This window comes from Hordeum vulgare, chromosome 1H (assembly GCF_904849725.1).
Source record: "Hordeum vulgare subsp. vulgare chromosome 1H, MorexV3_pseudomolecules_assembly, whole genome shotgun sequence".
Classification (NCBI taxonomy): Eukaryota; Viridiplantae; Streptophyta; class Magnoliopsida; order Poales; family Poaceae; genus Hordeum; species Hordeum vulgare.
Window position 1 is genome coordinate 501,591,339 of NC_058518.1, and position 14,711 is coordinate 501,606,049.

At 44.8% G+C, this 14,711-nt stretch overlaps 1 long non-coding RNA gene across 1 annotated transcript; it reads right to left on the bottom strand.

The window, feature by feature from the left end:
- Positions 1–255: 255 nt before the first annotated feature.
- LOC123450526 lies at positions 256–12,994 on the bottom strand. The gene is made up of 5 exons (XR_006632074.1): positions 12,466–12,994; positions 10,265–10,708; positions 9,585–9,935; positions 1,896–2,085; positions 256–1,498 (listed from the first exon to the last, which is right to left on the bottom strand). It is a non-coding gene; the product is annotated as an uncharacterized LOC123450526 (long non-coding RNA).
- Between the last annotated feature and the right edge of the window lie 1,717 nt (positions 12,995–14,711).

The following is a 14,711-nucleotide window of genomic DNA, read 5'->3' on the forward strand; positions in this document are numbered from 1 at the left end:
AATTACCATTATAAAAGCATGTGAATATAATGGAATCAATGGAACCAGGCTTGAAGCTCTTATCAAGCAGGAACTTCTTAAGCCATTCCTCTCCCACTCCCTGTTTCTCGCTCGGTCTCTTTCCAGAGACCCCCAGAAATTGCTAATGGAGCTCGGAATCCATTAAGCCTAAAATTTAAAAAGAATGTATAAGTTTCAACTACTTGTTTGTAAAGTTTCGTGTTAAAATACATTTTTATGCGAGCTACACAAAAATAACAAAACCATGTATTTCTAACACATGTATTACTCACTATAAAAGTACATGATTTTTTTCCCTGTACAGCTCACATCAAAGTGCATTTCATAATGAAATTGTACACACATCAAGTATACCTCTATAAGTACTGGAGTTTATTTTTACATTTTCCTTTTGAAACTTAAGAAGTCAAAAAAAAATTGAAGAATTCGGGTTCGATGGAGCCCGGGAATCAAAAAGCCTCACTCGCCCAATCCTTTTTATTTACACCTTTCTGAAATAAAATGATTGAAATCTTTAGGAGCAAACTTCAATCTCTGTAACTGTGACGAGACCCCTGATATCAATTTGCCTTTCTGAAATGTGAAAAAATGATAGACATTAAGCAAATGCCTCTGGCCAGAATGAGTTGCAGTAATAAACTGAGTCTTGACACTTTAACCTTGAGCATGCTTTGGGAAGAGAGAAGGAGAAACTAGGCTTGAGCACTGTTCTGTCCTGGGAAGGTCTACCAGAAAATTACTCTCATCTACTTTGTACAACGAGGGTGGGGTTCTGAAACCGAAAGCACAAGGTTGATGCAGGACGAGCACACACGATTGGCATGACGGGTTGGCTGGCCCAACAGAAAGCCAGGACTCCATTTACCAGTTGAGCAGCTATAAAATCCTGACCCGAACCAAATCAATAGTTGAGCAGCTATGCTAGTATTGTTTTCAGGTGTTGTTGTCCAGGGCACTGAAAGTGAGTGTTGGAGAAATGCAAACTGGAAATCCGTCTCAAAGTGTTGACGTTTTCAGCTTGTTTTTCTCCAATATCTCACTTTCGGTCGATTTGCCTGATGATATGGGGGCACCTATATGATAGATGTGTTGTACATGTTCCACTTGAAGTGAGAGTTAGATGGAACTGAACCACCTCCGGTCAACCGCCTGTTGATTTGGGTGTTGTTCAGTTTCCTCTAATATCTCACTTTGATAGGTCCATCTGCCAAATGGTTGCAAGGATTGGTTGGAGGGAGCCAGGATCAACTACCAGGTTGAGTTACTTGATGCCTGCTGCCGATTACACAGCTTATGCCTCAGCACAATTCAGAATTCCAGGCCTCCTGTCCTGTATGAGGTAGGTAACTGATCCCTATATTTTTACTGTGTTCAGGACTCAGGAGGATATTGATACGCGAAAGAATCATCTCATGGGTGTGGTTGTCGCAAGTCTCCAAAACGTTTTGCACCACACAGTTTGCAAACCGGTCACTGCCTGCAAAGCAGAAGCTACATGTCAGAAGAATGAAATGCCCAGATTCAAGCTTCATAGCAACATAGACATAGTATCCACACTTTGCACCTTGAAGCAACTTACGAGGAAATGAAGAACATTTCCACACATATAGTATGCTAAAACAGCTTCAGTTCATCATCAGGACAAACAAAACAAGAAATAGATTGTGCAAATAATGATTCCAAAATTCAGTAGCCATAACACGCACGAGTTAATTACATAGCTCATGTAGTCAATAAGTATCTACTCCCTCCGTAAAGCAATCTAAACGCTCTTATATTGCTTTACGGAGGGAGTAGTATTTTATTTCTACATACACAGAGGATGTTCTGCAACAAAGAACCAGTACACTTTAGACAGCTGGTTAGAAATACACCTGTAATGGCCCATTCTCATCAGCGGTACCAGACATATCAAAGAATCTGGCACTCCTCAGGAGAATCAAAAGACAGGCAGTTCTCAAATACATTGAAAGTGAACTTCTGGTGGCTCATCTTCACAATCCGTCCCACAAGTTGCTTAATTATAGAAGTACGTCTTTCTGGTTTCCTGAGTTGCAAGACATGCTACAAAATAAGAAACAGAAAACCATTTGCATAAGTGGGTACAATCCACTTTGAACTAGGTAATGGCTAGTCTGTACAGCAATATGAGAAAATGGTAAACAGAAATAGAAGTTGTCCATAACTAGTATACATCTATGGGCATGATAGATTCCCAACAAATCAAAACACTTGGTAAGTACTGGGCGGAAAGTATGAACAAAACAGTAAAAGCACATGCAATAATTAGCAACTACTTCCAATCCAACAAAATATAAAAACAAGGGAGAAAGTTTACATGATATGTACTCCCTCTGTACCTAAATAATTCTAGTTGGGGAGAACTAGTCTAGACTAGTTCTCCCCAACAACAATTATTTAGGTACAGAGGGAGTAACTGCCAATTTGGTAGAAAATAAATCCAACATAACCCATCCGTCCCATCAATTTAATAGGCCTAAGCGAAATTTTTAAACCGCAAATATTTAATAATCAGCTGCCTGGATAACATAATCGCCATATTGGTTTTGGGTGACTAAGGCTTGGCATGTAGATTCAAGTGATGGCAATGCCAATGAATGGTAGTACAAACAGTGGCAGTCTGAAAAAAAATCACAAGTTGGCCCAATACTTGGAGCAGATGATGCCATGGTGGAGGGCAGGCTTCATCATAAGTTCATAACCTGGATCGATGATATCTTCACGATATCCGCCACACAGATGCCTTGTGCATGACTGACTGACGCTGCCGGCCATATTGGTTTTGGGTGACTAAGGCTTGGCATGTAGATTCTGTTAGAGTTATAATATAAGTCATGTACCCTTTTGTATTTATCCCAATATATAAGGGTTTCCTGCATATAGTCCACCACCTATACATGTATATATACTGGCCTATGGCCTCATGGGAATACAAGTTGCTTATTCCTAACATGGTATTAGAGCTTAGGTTATTTTTTCGGGCGCCGCAACTCGCCCTCCCGATCCAATCTCCCACGCCGCCGCTCTGATCGAGTTCATCTCTCCCGAAGCCAGCCACGAGCCGGCCGTGTTCGCAGCAGGAAGCCCCCGCTCGAAGCTGCCTCAGCCTCCAGCCGACTCGTTTTGCGCTGCTCTCGATCTGCCAGGCGATCTTCCGCGGTGGCCCTACTCAGCTGCCCGATTCCGCCGCCAGCAGGTCTCCTGTGGACGCCCCTGCTCTGCTCCCGTGCCTGCTCCCCGCGGCGGCCCCTGCTCTGCTCGATCCGCCGGCTGGTCCCGTGCCGGCTCCAACAGCCACCTCGATCTCCTGCAGTTGCTGCTGTTTCCACTTGGGGCGGGTATCCAGCTGATTCCCAATCCTCCGTTGCTGGTGGCTGCCTCCCCTGCAGCCGATTCCCAATCCTCCGTTGCTGGTGGCTGCCTCCCCTGCAGCCGATTCCCAATCCTCCGTTGCTGGTGGCTGCCTCCCCTGCAGCCCACGCGGATTGCTGGTGGCCGCCTACTATCTGCCGCCAGATCGGGATAAGCTGTGGACGCGGTTTCAGATCACGGCTGACTCGGCTTTCCTTCGTTGACTTCTTCAAAAAAAAAAATCAAAAAAAAAAGTCTGCTTCATCCGGCTACGTTGCTGTTCCTCGTTGTCCGGTGATCTTTGATGGCACTAATTACACCGAGTTCATTGGCTTCATGCGCATTCACATGCGTGGCATCCGCCTATGGGGTTTCCTTTCTGGTGAGGTCTGTTGTCCGCCATGTCCGGTTCCTCCCGTGGCTCCCACTCCGCCGACCCCACCGGCTTTTCCTGCGGATGCTACTCAAGCTGCCAAGGATGCGGCTAAGCTTGCTGATGAGGACGCTATCCGTGCTTATGATGAGAAGGCCTTGGCTTATGAGGAGGCTCTTCAGACATATCATGGTGCTCTGTCTGCTTACACCCAGTGGCTTGATGATAATGCTCGTGCTGCAGCTGTTCTCACTGCTAGCGTTCTGCCCCAGTTTGCCTCTGAGTTTCTGGGCCTTCCTACTGTGTTTGAGATGTGGACTCGCCTTCGTCAGCGCTATGAGCCCTCGGGTGATGCCTTATACCTCTCTGTGGTCCGTCAGGGGCATGCTCTTTAGCAGGGTGACTCTACTGTTGATGACTTCTATGCACAGAGTTCTGCTATCTGGCGCCAGCTTGATTCTCTCCGCAGTGCTGGTTGTCGTACTTGCTCCTGTTGCCAGGCTGTCCAGGCCGACTTGGAGTTTCATCGCGTCTACGAGTTCCTGTCTCGGCTCCGTAAGGAGTTTGAGCCCCGGCGTGCTCAGTTGTTTGCTCGTGGCCGTATTTCTCTCATGGAGGCGCTTTCTGAGATTCGTGCTGAGGAGACTCGCTTACGTGGTGCTGGTTTGCTGGAGGTTCCCTCGGTGCTCGCTGCTCGGACTTTTTCTACGCCACCTGCTGCACCGACCCCTTCTCGCTCGAGTGCTCCGCCGCTCTTGTCCACTCCTTCTGGCGGCTCAGGTCACCTCGTCCACATTGTAACTACTGCAACAATGATGGTCATATTGAGTCCCACTGCTACACGAAGAAGAAACACTTGCGCAAGGCGCGGTCATCATCTACAGCGACTTTGTCATCTACCTCGACAGCTTCAGCCATCGCTTTGACTGAGCAGGATATTCTGAGACTTAAGCGTCTGCTCGCTGCTTCAGGTTCTTCCTCAACGGGTACTGCTGGTTCTGTGACTGAGGCTTCCCGCACTGAGCAACCACCTTCTACACAGTCAGGTACATCCCCATGGGTTCTGGACTCTGGAGCTTCCTTTCATATGACTTCTAATTCTTCCACTCTGTCCTCTCTTCGATCGCTTGATTCTCCTGTTCATGTCCTCACTGCTGATGGTACTCCCCTTCCTGTCGTTAGTAGAGGCACTCTTACCACTCTTTATTCTGTTCCTGATGTTGCTCATGTTCCTCGACTTACCATGAATTTGTTTTTCGCCGGTCAACTTGCTGATTCTGGTTGTCGTGTCATCCTTGACCTTGACTCTTGTTCTGTCCAGGACCGTCGCACGCACACTCTGGTTGGGGCTGGTCCTCGCCGCCGTGATTCTGAGGGTCTTTGGGAGTTGGACTGGCTTCATGTTCCTTCCGCTGCCCACTCTATCGCCAGTTCTTCCGCTTTGGTCGCCTCGGCTACTGGTTCTTTCCAGCAGTGGCATCATCGACTTGGTCATCTGTGTGGTTCTCGTTTGTCGTCGTTAGTTCGTCGAGGTCTTCTGGGGTCTGTCTCAGGAGATGCCTCCTTAGAGTGTCAGGGTTGTCGTCTTGGCAAGTAGATTCAGTTACCATATCCACATAGTGAGTCAGTGTCTAAGCGTCCTTTTGATTTAGTCCATTCCGATGTATGGGGTCCGGCTCCCTTCGCTTCGAAAGGGGGTCATAAATACTATATTATTTTCATAGATGACTTCTCTCGTTACACATGGTTTTATTTCATGACTTCTCGTAGTGAGGTGTTGTCCATTTATAAGCGTTTTGCTGCCATGGTTCATACTCAGTTCTCTTCTCCCATTCGTGTGTTTCGTGCTGACTCCGCTGGCGAGTATATCTCTAAGATGTTGCGTGGTGTTCTTGCTGAGCAAGGGACTCTCTCTCAATTCTCTTGTCCTGGTGCTCATGCTCAGAATGGCGTGGCTGAGCGCAAGCATCGTCATCTTCTTGAGACGGCTCGTGCATTGATGACTGTTGCCTCTCTCCCGCCTCATTTTTGGGCTGAGGCCGTCTCCACCTCCACCTATCTCATCAATTTCCAGCCTTCCGCTGCTCTACAGGGTGGTGTTCCTTTCGAGCGTCTTTTTTATCGTTCTCCTGATTATTCGATGCTTCGCTTGTTTGGTTGTGTTTGCTATGTTCTTCTTGCCCCCCGCGAACGCACCAAACTGACCGCTCAGTCTGTTGAGTGTGTCTTCTTAGGCTATAGTGATGAGCATAAGGGCTATTGTTGTTGGGATCCTATCGGTCGTCGGATGCGTATCTCTCGGGATGTGACTTCCGATGAGTCTCGTCCCTTCTACCCACGCCCATCTTCCTCGACCTTTTCAGTGGAGGATGTCTCTTTTCTCACTTTTCCTGACACACCTATCACACCTGTCGAGCCTTTGCCTATTCGTTCCGCTCCCTCTGCTTCTCCACCTCCAGTTGATTTGTCGCCACCATCTTCCACGGTCTCCTCGTGTAGCATGTCACCGAAGTCTACACCTTCCTCTCCGGTGACTTCTTCGTCGTCACTCCCCGATTCTACCTTGGCGATTCCTCCTTCCATTGTTCCATCTTTTCCTCAGTGTTACACTCGTCGTTCACGTTCTGTGGATGCCTCTGTGGATGTGTCGTCATCCTCATCTCAGCCTACTTATGGTTTGCGTTCTCGTCCTCGCCCGCCTGTTGATCGCTTTGGATTTTCCACCGCTGGTGCTGCTGTTCTTGAGCCGATTACTTATCATCAGGCTGTTGTTCATCCTGAATGGCAGTTTGCGATGGCAGAGGAGATTGTTGCTCTTGAACGCACTGGTACGTGGGATCTTGTTTCCCTTCCTCCCGGAGTTCGTCCCATCACTTGTAAGTGGGTCTACAAGGTTAAGACTCGCTCTGATGGTTCTCTTGAGCGTCACAAAGCTCGTCTTGTGGCTCGTGGTTTTCAGCAGGAGCATGGTCGTGATTATGACGAGACTTTTGCTCCTGTGGCTCATATGACCACTATTCGTACACTTCTTGCCGTGGCCTCTACACGCCACTGGTCTATCTCTCAGCTTGATGTTAAGAATGCTTTTCTTAATGGTGAGCTGCGTGAGGAGGTGTACATGCAGCCACCACCTGGGTATTCTGTTCCTGATGGCATGGTATGTCGTCTTCGTCGCTCTCTCTATGGCCTTAAGCAAGCCCCCCGTGCCTGGTTTGAGCGTTTTGCCTCTGTGGTGACTGCCGCTGGTTTTTCACCCAGTGTTCATGATCCAGCATTATTTATTCACCTTTCTCCTCGTGGTTGGACTCTTCTTCTTCTCTATGTTGATGATATGGTCATCACTGGGGATGACCCCGAGTATATTGCCTTTGTCAAGGCCCGTCTTAGTGAGCAGTTCCTTATGTCTGATCTTGGACCTCTTCGCTACTTTCTTGGGATTGAAGTTTCTTCTACCTCTGATGGCTTCTTTATATCCCAAGAAAAGTATATCCAGGATCTTCTTGCTCGTGTTGCTCTTACTGATGAGCGCATTGTTGAGACTCCTATGGAGCTCAATGTTCACCTATGCGCTACTGATGGTGATCCCCTGCCTGACCCGACGCGTTATCGTCATCTTGTTGGCAGTCTTGTTTACCTGGCTGTCACTCGTCCGGATATCTCTTATCCGGTTCATATTCTGAGTCAGTTCGTCTCTGCTCCCACATCGGTTCACTATAGTCATCTCCTTCGTGTTCTCCGATATCTTCGGGGCACGATCTCTCACCGTCTATTCTTTCCTCGCTCCAGTTCTTTACAGCTTCAGGCCTATTCGGATGCTACGTGGCTAGTGATCCTTCAGGTCGCCGTTCACTTTCTGCTTACTGTGTTTTTCTTGGTGGTTCTCTCATTGCCTGGAAGACGAAGAAACAGATTGCAGTTTCCCGTTCGAGTGCAGAGGTTGAGTTGCGAGCGATGGCTCTTTTGACGGCAGAGGTGACTTGGTTACGGTGGTTACTTCAGGACTTTGGTGTTTCTGTCACTACACCGACTCTACTCTTATCTGACAGTACAGGTGCTATTAGCATTGCGCGCGCCCCTGTGAAGCATGAGTTCACCAAGCATATTGGCGTTGATGCTTTCTATGTGCGCGCTGCTGTGCAGGATCAGGTTATTGCTCTTCAGTATGTGCCTTCCGAGTTACAGTTGGCGGATTTCCTGACGAAGGCCCAAACTAGAGCACAACATGGCTTTTATCTCTCCAAACTCAGTGTTCATCCACCATGAGTTTGAGGGGGGGTGTTAGAGTTATAATATAAGTCATGTACCCTTTTGTATTTATCCCAATATATAAGGGGTTTCCTGCATATAGTCCACCACCTGTACATGTACTGGCCTATGGCCTCATGGGAATACAAGTTGCTTATTCCTAAAAGATTCAAGTGATGGCAATGCCAATGAATGGTAGTACAAACAGTGGCAGTCTGAAAAAAAATCACAAGTTGGCCCAATACTTGGAGCACATGATGCCATGGTGCAGGGCAGGCTTCATCATAAGTTCATAACCTGGATCGATGATATCTTCACGATATCCGCCACACAGATGCCTTGTGCATGACTGACTGATGCTGCCGCCCCCGACCGACCCATGGTAAGAGAAGGAAAGCTGTCAAGCAGATACCATTGCCACGGTGCATTCTTCACTGTGGTACACAGTCTCTGGTCCGGTGGTCCTACCAATTAGGAGGAGTCTGCGTCGGTTGCTGTTGGCCCACCCATATGACAGCTTCCCTTGTTAATATGCAACATTATCCAGGTGGCCTGAACCAGAGTCCAGAAAAGCTACTTCCTAGTTCTAAAGAAAAAACTACTTCCTCGAAGGGGATAGTTGGGGTTTACCTGCAAGTAAGGCGCATACACTGTGTGACTGGTATCTACACTTTGCACCTTGAAGCAGCAGATGAGGAAAAGAAGAACAGTTTCACACATATAGCATGCTAAACAACTTATGTCCCTCAAAACAAGAAACAGCTTGTGCCAATAATGATTCCAAGTTTCAGCAGCCATATTCTGGACTATATGGAGATGTAGGAACGATATTGTGCTTCAGAGGAAACAGATAAATGGTCCTATCATCCTCATTAAAATTGCAGATAAATGTGGAAAGTTGAAGGGTGCTGATGCTCGGGGCAAGACTCAAAGAAAACTTTTCAAGGCAGCCAGCACATGTTGGGAGTGATATGTATGGTCTCATTTTTTGGATGACATGGAACACTTTGGGGTGACCCTGAGCACTGCTTGAGAAGAGAAAAATAAGAAAAAGAGAAACTAGGCTTGGGCACTATTCTTATGTCCTGGGGTGCTTAATCTGAGGTTTACAAGAAAAATACATACTCTGTCTACTTGTACCACCGAGGTTCTCAAACTAAAAGCACAAGGTGAGCGTGTTCATGCCTGCAGGACAAGCACACACGATAGGCATGTAGGATGGCTCAACAGAAAGCTAGGACTCTCCTTTCCAAGTTGCCACAGGGCTATAAAATCCTGAACCGAACCAGACAGCAGTTTCATTCACAGCTTACTCCTGCCTTCAGAATCGTAACCAAAAGCATCACTTCCCTGGTGTGCCAGTATGATTTCCAAGTGTCGTCGTTCTGGCACCGAAAGTGAGTATTGGAGGAAAGCAAACTGGAAATCTGTGTCAAAGCGTTGATGTTTTCAGTTTGTTTTTCTCCAATATCTCACTTTGGGTTGATTTGCTTGATGATCTGGGATACGAATGACAGATGCATCGTACATACATGTGCCACTTAAAGTGAGAGTTAGATGAAACTGAACCAACCTCCAGTCGACCGCCTGTTGATTGATTCAGGGTTCAGTTTCCTCTAATATCTCACCTTGAATGGTCCATCTGGCAAAATGGCTAAAAGGATTGGTTGGAGGGAGCCAGGCTCAACTACTTTGGTTGAATCGCTTGATGCTTGCTGCCGATATACAGCTTATGCCTCCTCACACTCGAGAAATTCCAGGTATCTTGTCATGTGTGAAGTAGGTAACAAATCCCTATCTTTTCACTGTGTTCAGGACTCAGGAGGACCTTGATACGCGAAAGAATCAGCTCACAGGTGTGGTTGTCGGAAGTCTCCAAAACCTTCTGCACCACACATTTTGCAAACCGGTCTTTCATCATTGCCTACAAAGCAGAAGCTACATGTCAGAAGACTGAAATGCGCAAATTCAAGCTTTATAGCAACAGACATATTATCCACACTTTGCACCTTGATGCAGCTTACGAGGAGATGAAGAACAGTTTCACACATATAGCATGCTAAACAACTTCAGTTCCTCCAGATAAACAAAACAAGAAATAGCTTGTGCAAATAATGATTCCAAAATTCAGCAGCCATAACACATATGAGTTAAATACATAATTTGTGTAGTCAATAAATATCGATTTTATTTCTACCAAGAGCATGTTCTGCAACAAAGAACCAGTATGGTGACAGCTGGTTAGAAACACACCTGTAATGGCTCATTACCATCAGCAGTACCAAGCATTTCATTATAATTATAATCTGGTGAAGGGCAGATGATGCCGTGGTGGAGGGCGGGTTCCACCATAACCTATATCTGTCTCTTCATGATATCCGCCACACAGATGCCATACGCGTGACTGACAGACGCTGTCGCCCCTGACCAACTCATGGGAAGAGGAGAAGAAAAGCTGTAAAGCAGATACCACTGCCACAGTGCATTGTTCACCATGGCACACATTCTCCGCCTCTCCGTTGGTGCTTCCAATTAGGAGTCCGCACCGGTTGTTGTGCCCATATAAGCCTAGCGTCAGTGCAGCTGCTTCCTCTCTCTCAACTTTCTATTATGATCAGGCAAATGTCCGTCTTGTGATCAAACTGAGTATAAAATTGCATCAGAAAAATGAACTCCAATGAAGATTGTATTGCGTCGCTATGAAAGAAAGAAAACTAAATTAGCACCAAGACAGACAAGAGACATTCATTTGATTTTTTTTCAAAACATCAGCAAGGTAGAAACCTTTTCAGAGAGATGGTGGATGATGAAACCCAAGACAAAAGGACCTACACTTAACATCGTCATCTAACCCGAAATATTTCAGCTAATTTTATTTCCATGCTTTGCCTTTCCTGCTCGAAGAGCGAAAAACGGTACAGATATACAACTTCTCTCCTTTAGAACAAGCAAAATCTCCTCCCTTTTTTTAAAACAATAATTGAAGTGACCAGAAATAATACAAAAGGAAGTAAGTATGACTAGGGGGGTAGAATCTGAACCTCCTGCGGCATTAAGCTTCTCCACCCAGGCAACTTGATATTTTCCCAAGGTGTACAAATACATTGTGTCTGAACAATAAATAGAATAGGATTGAAGAAAATGGAGCGTGTATTCATAACTTCTCGAGGCAGCCCGCACGTGTTAGGAGTGATATGTATGGTACCATATTTTGGATGACACGAAACATTATCCTTGCTAGGATAAGACGTCCAAATAAGCATGGAGTAAAGGTTGAACTGAGTCTGACACTCTGAGAAGAGTAACCTTGAGAACTCCTTGAGAAGACAAGAAAAAGAGAAACTAGGCTTGACCACTGTTCTGTCCTGTCCTGGGGTGCTTAAGCTAAGGTCACAAGGTTCATGCCTGCAGGACGAGAGCACACTATGGGCATGAAGGGGCTGGCGCAACAGAAAGCCAGGACTCCTTTCCCAGTTACATGGCTATAAAATCCTGAACCAAACCAGGCATTAGTCCCACAGCCTACTCCTTGCTTCTGAATCATAACCAAAAGCATCATTTGCCCTATGCTTCCCTGCTATGCTAGTATTGTTTTTTAAGTGTTGTGCAGGCACTGAAAGTGAGTGTTGGAGGAAAGCAAACTGGAAAACCATTTCAAAGTGCTGATGTTTCCAGTTTGTTTTTCTCCAATATCTCACTTTCGGTCGATTTTCCTGATGATTTGGGGGTACATAGGATAGATGTGTCATACATGTGCCACTTGAAGTGAGAGTTAGATGGAACCGAACCATCTCCAATCGACCACCTGTTGATTTGGGCATTGTTCAGTTTCCTCTAATATCTCACTTCGGATGGTCCATCTGCCAAAATGGCTGCAAGAATTGGTTGGAGGTAGCCAGCTCAACTACCTTGGTTGAATTGCTTGATGCTTGCTGCTTATATACACAGCTTATGCATCCTCACACTTCTGAAATTCTAGATGTGTGAGGCAACTAATCCCTATGTTTTTACTGCATTCAGGAGGACCTTTGATATGTGAAAGAATCAGTTTACGGTTGTGGTCGCCACAGGTCCCAAAACCTTTTGCGCCACATATTTTGCAAACTGGTCTTTCGTTATTCATTGCCTGCAAAGCAGAGGTCACAAAACTGAAATTGCTTAACATACAAGCTTTGTAAAAACGAGGACATGGTATCCACACTTTGCACACTGAAGCAGCTCATGAGGAAAAGAAGAACAGTTTCACACATATACCATGTTAACCAACTTCAGTTCGTAACGAGAAACAAAATAAGAAATAGTTTGTGCCAATAATGATTCCCCAATTCAGTAGCCATAACATATACGATCTAAATACAGAACTCATGTAGTCAATGCATATCTTCTTTTTTTCTACACAGAGCATGTTCTGCAACAAAGAACAAGTACACTTAGACAGCTGGTTAGAAACACACCTGTTGGCTCATTCTCATCAGTAGTACCAAGCAATTCATTAATTAAAATCTGGAGCTCCTCAGGAGAACCATAAGACAGGCACTTTTCAACAACATTGGAAGTGAGTTTCTGTTGGCTCGTCTTCAAGATCTGTCCCGCAAGTTCCTTAACTCGAGGTATGTTTCTTCTGGTTTCCCATGTTACAAGACATGCTACAGAATAAGAAACAGAAAAACATCTGCATAAGTGGGATACAAGCCACTTTCAAGTAGGCAATGACTAGTATATAAGCAATACTAACAAAAGCGTAAAGGGAAGAAAGGAGAGTTGTCCATATCTAAAATCATCTATGGGCACGATAGATTCCCAACAAATCAAAACACTTGGTAAGTACTGGATGGGAAGTATAAACAAAATAGCAAAAGCACATGCGATAATTAGCAACTACTTCAAATCCAACAAGATATATAAACAAGGGAAAACAATTACATGATATGTAACTGCAACTTAGTGGAAGACAAATCCAACATAAACCATCCCTCTCATTATAATTTATAATAGGCCTAAGTGAAATTATTGAACTGCAAATATTTAATAAGCAGCTACCTGGATAACATAATCGTCATACTGATCTTGTGCCAAAGGAACCACAGACTGCATGATCTTTTCCATCATGGCGTTTTGCGTGCTTTAATCATCACAGTGCTCCCAGACTCTGGTGGTAGCCAATACAGGTAGGTTAATTCAGTAAACTAGAGATAATACCCTGCACGTTGCTTCGGGAATTGGTTGTAATTATTTTAGCGAGATTTTTGTTGTATGAAACATTGGTATTTAACTAACAATAGGTGAATTGAAAATAAAATACAGATAATTTATTGAATAAAAAGCAGAAATGATAAACTGTATCATTTCTTGAGGGATGCATTATATGCACTTTTGGATTACATGGTTGCCATTCTGATCACAACACATTTCATGATAATTATGTTTCCATCAAGCTCTAAAGCCATTTGTGTTTGTTGCTCCATGCCAAACACTTCTAAATCCTACAGTAAAATAGAATGTCCCTAAGACTGCAAACAGCTGGTCTATAACTGATTTGGAGGGGAAACGTTTAGTTTGTAGCAATACATACCTTCTGAACCACCAGGCAACCATACATTTGAAGACTCAACGTTCACACATGATCCTTGAGTGATAGATAAATCAAGCTGAGAGGTCTTAGATAATAAGATAACTTCACAAACCGTTAATAAATAAGTCAAATTTCCTTGATACTGATGCATAAGATAGTTGCCCACATTCTGTATAACATGGTTCCCAACAACGTCAGTCATCAATGTTCATGCTTGAGGAAGTATTTCTGGAAAAATCATGTTCTTCTCTTCAGTAGAAGATGTTCCAAATTTCTGCTGTACAAAACGACTCCTGAATTGATCCGAGCTGCAGAGAGAGAATCATATTAGTATCCCACATAAACACATTAATTATACGCTAAATTCAGGAAGTAATACCTGAACTCAACCACATGACATCCAGCAGCTCAAAAGATCAGGTCTTATTGGTCTTGAATTTCTCCAGCAGAGAACACCCATAGCCATTATCTATTAGACCATTCCCAGGTCACATGATCCCATATCCAGTGGTACTCGTCGCCATGGATTGAATACATGATAGCCTATCTCCTTGCCTGGCATGGTCCTGGGTAGATGAAATAAAAGGGCTAGATGGTAGACCTTATAAATATGCCATTTCCATGCCATATGCTGGTTCACTGCATAAAGAGTTGAGCTAAGACCACAAGACTTGCCCAAGTATGGCATTCCACACTATAGCTTCTGCTGAGCAAGTGAAGATGCAAGCTAAGCCTTTTGTTATGCAGCACTATCCAGGTGGCCGGAGACGACTCATGCTTCCAGCTGCACCAGGAGAGTTGGGGTTTACCTGCAAGTAAGGTGCATACATTGTGTGGGATCCACACTTTGCACCTTGAAGCAGCAGATGGGAAGAAAAACAGTTCCACACATATACCATGTGAAACAACTTAAGTTCCTCAAAACATAGGCACAACAAGAAACAGCTTGAGCCAATAATGATTAAACAATCCAGCGGCCATAACACACAAGAGCTAAATTCATGTAGTCAATACATATTGATATTTTTCTCTACACAAGCATGTTCTGCAATAAAGAACCGGTACTCTTACACAGCTGATTGAAAATGCCATATTGCATTTCATTTATTAGAATCTGGCGCTATTAGC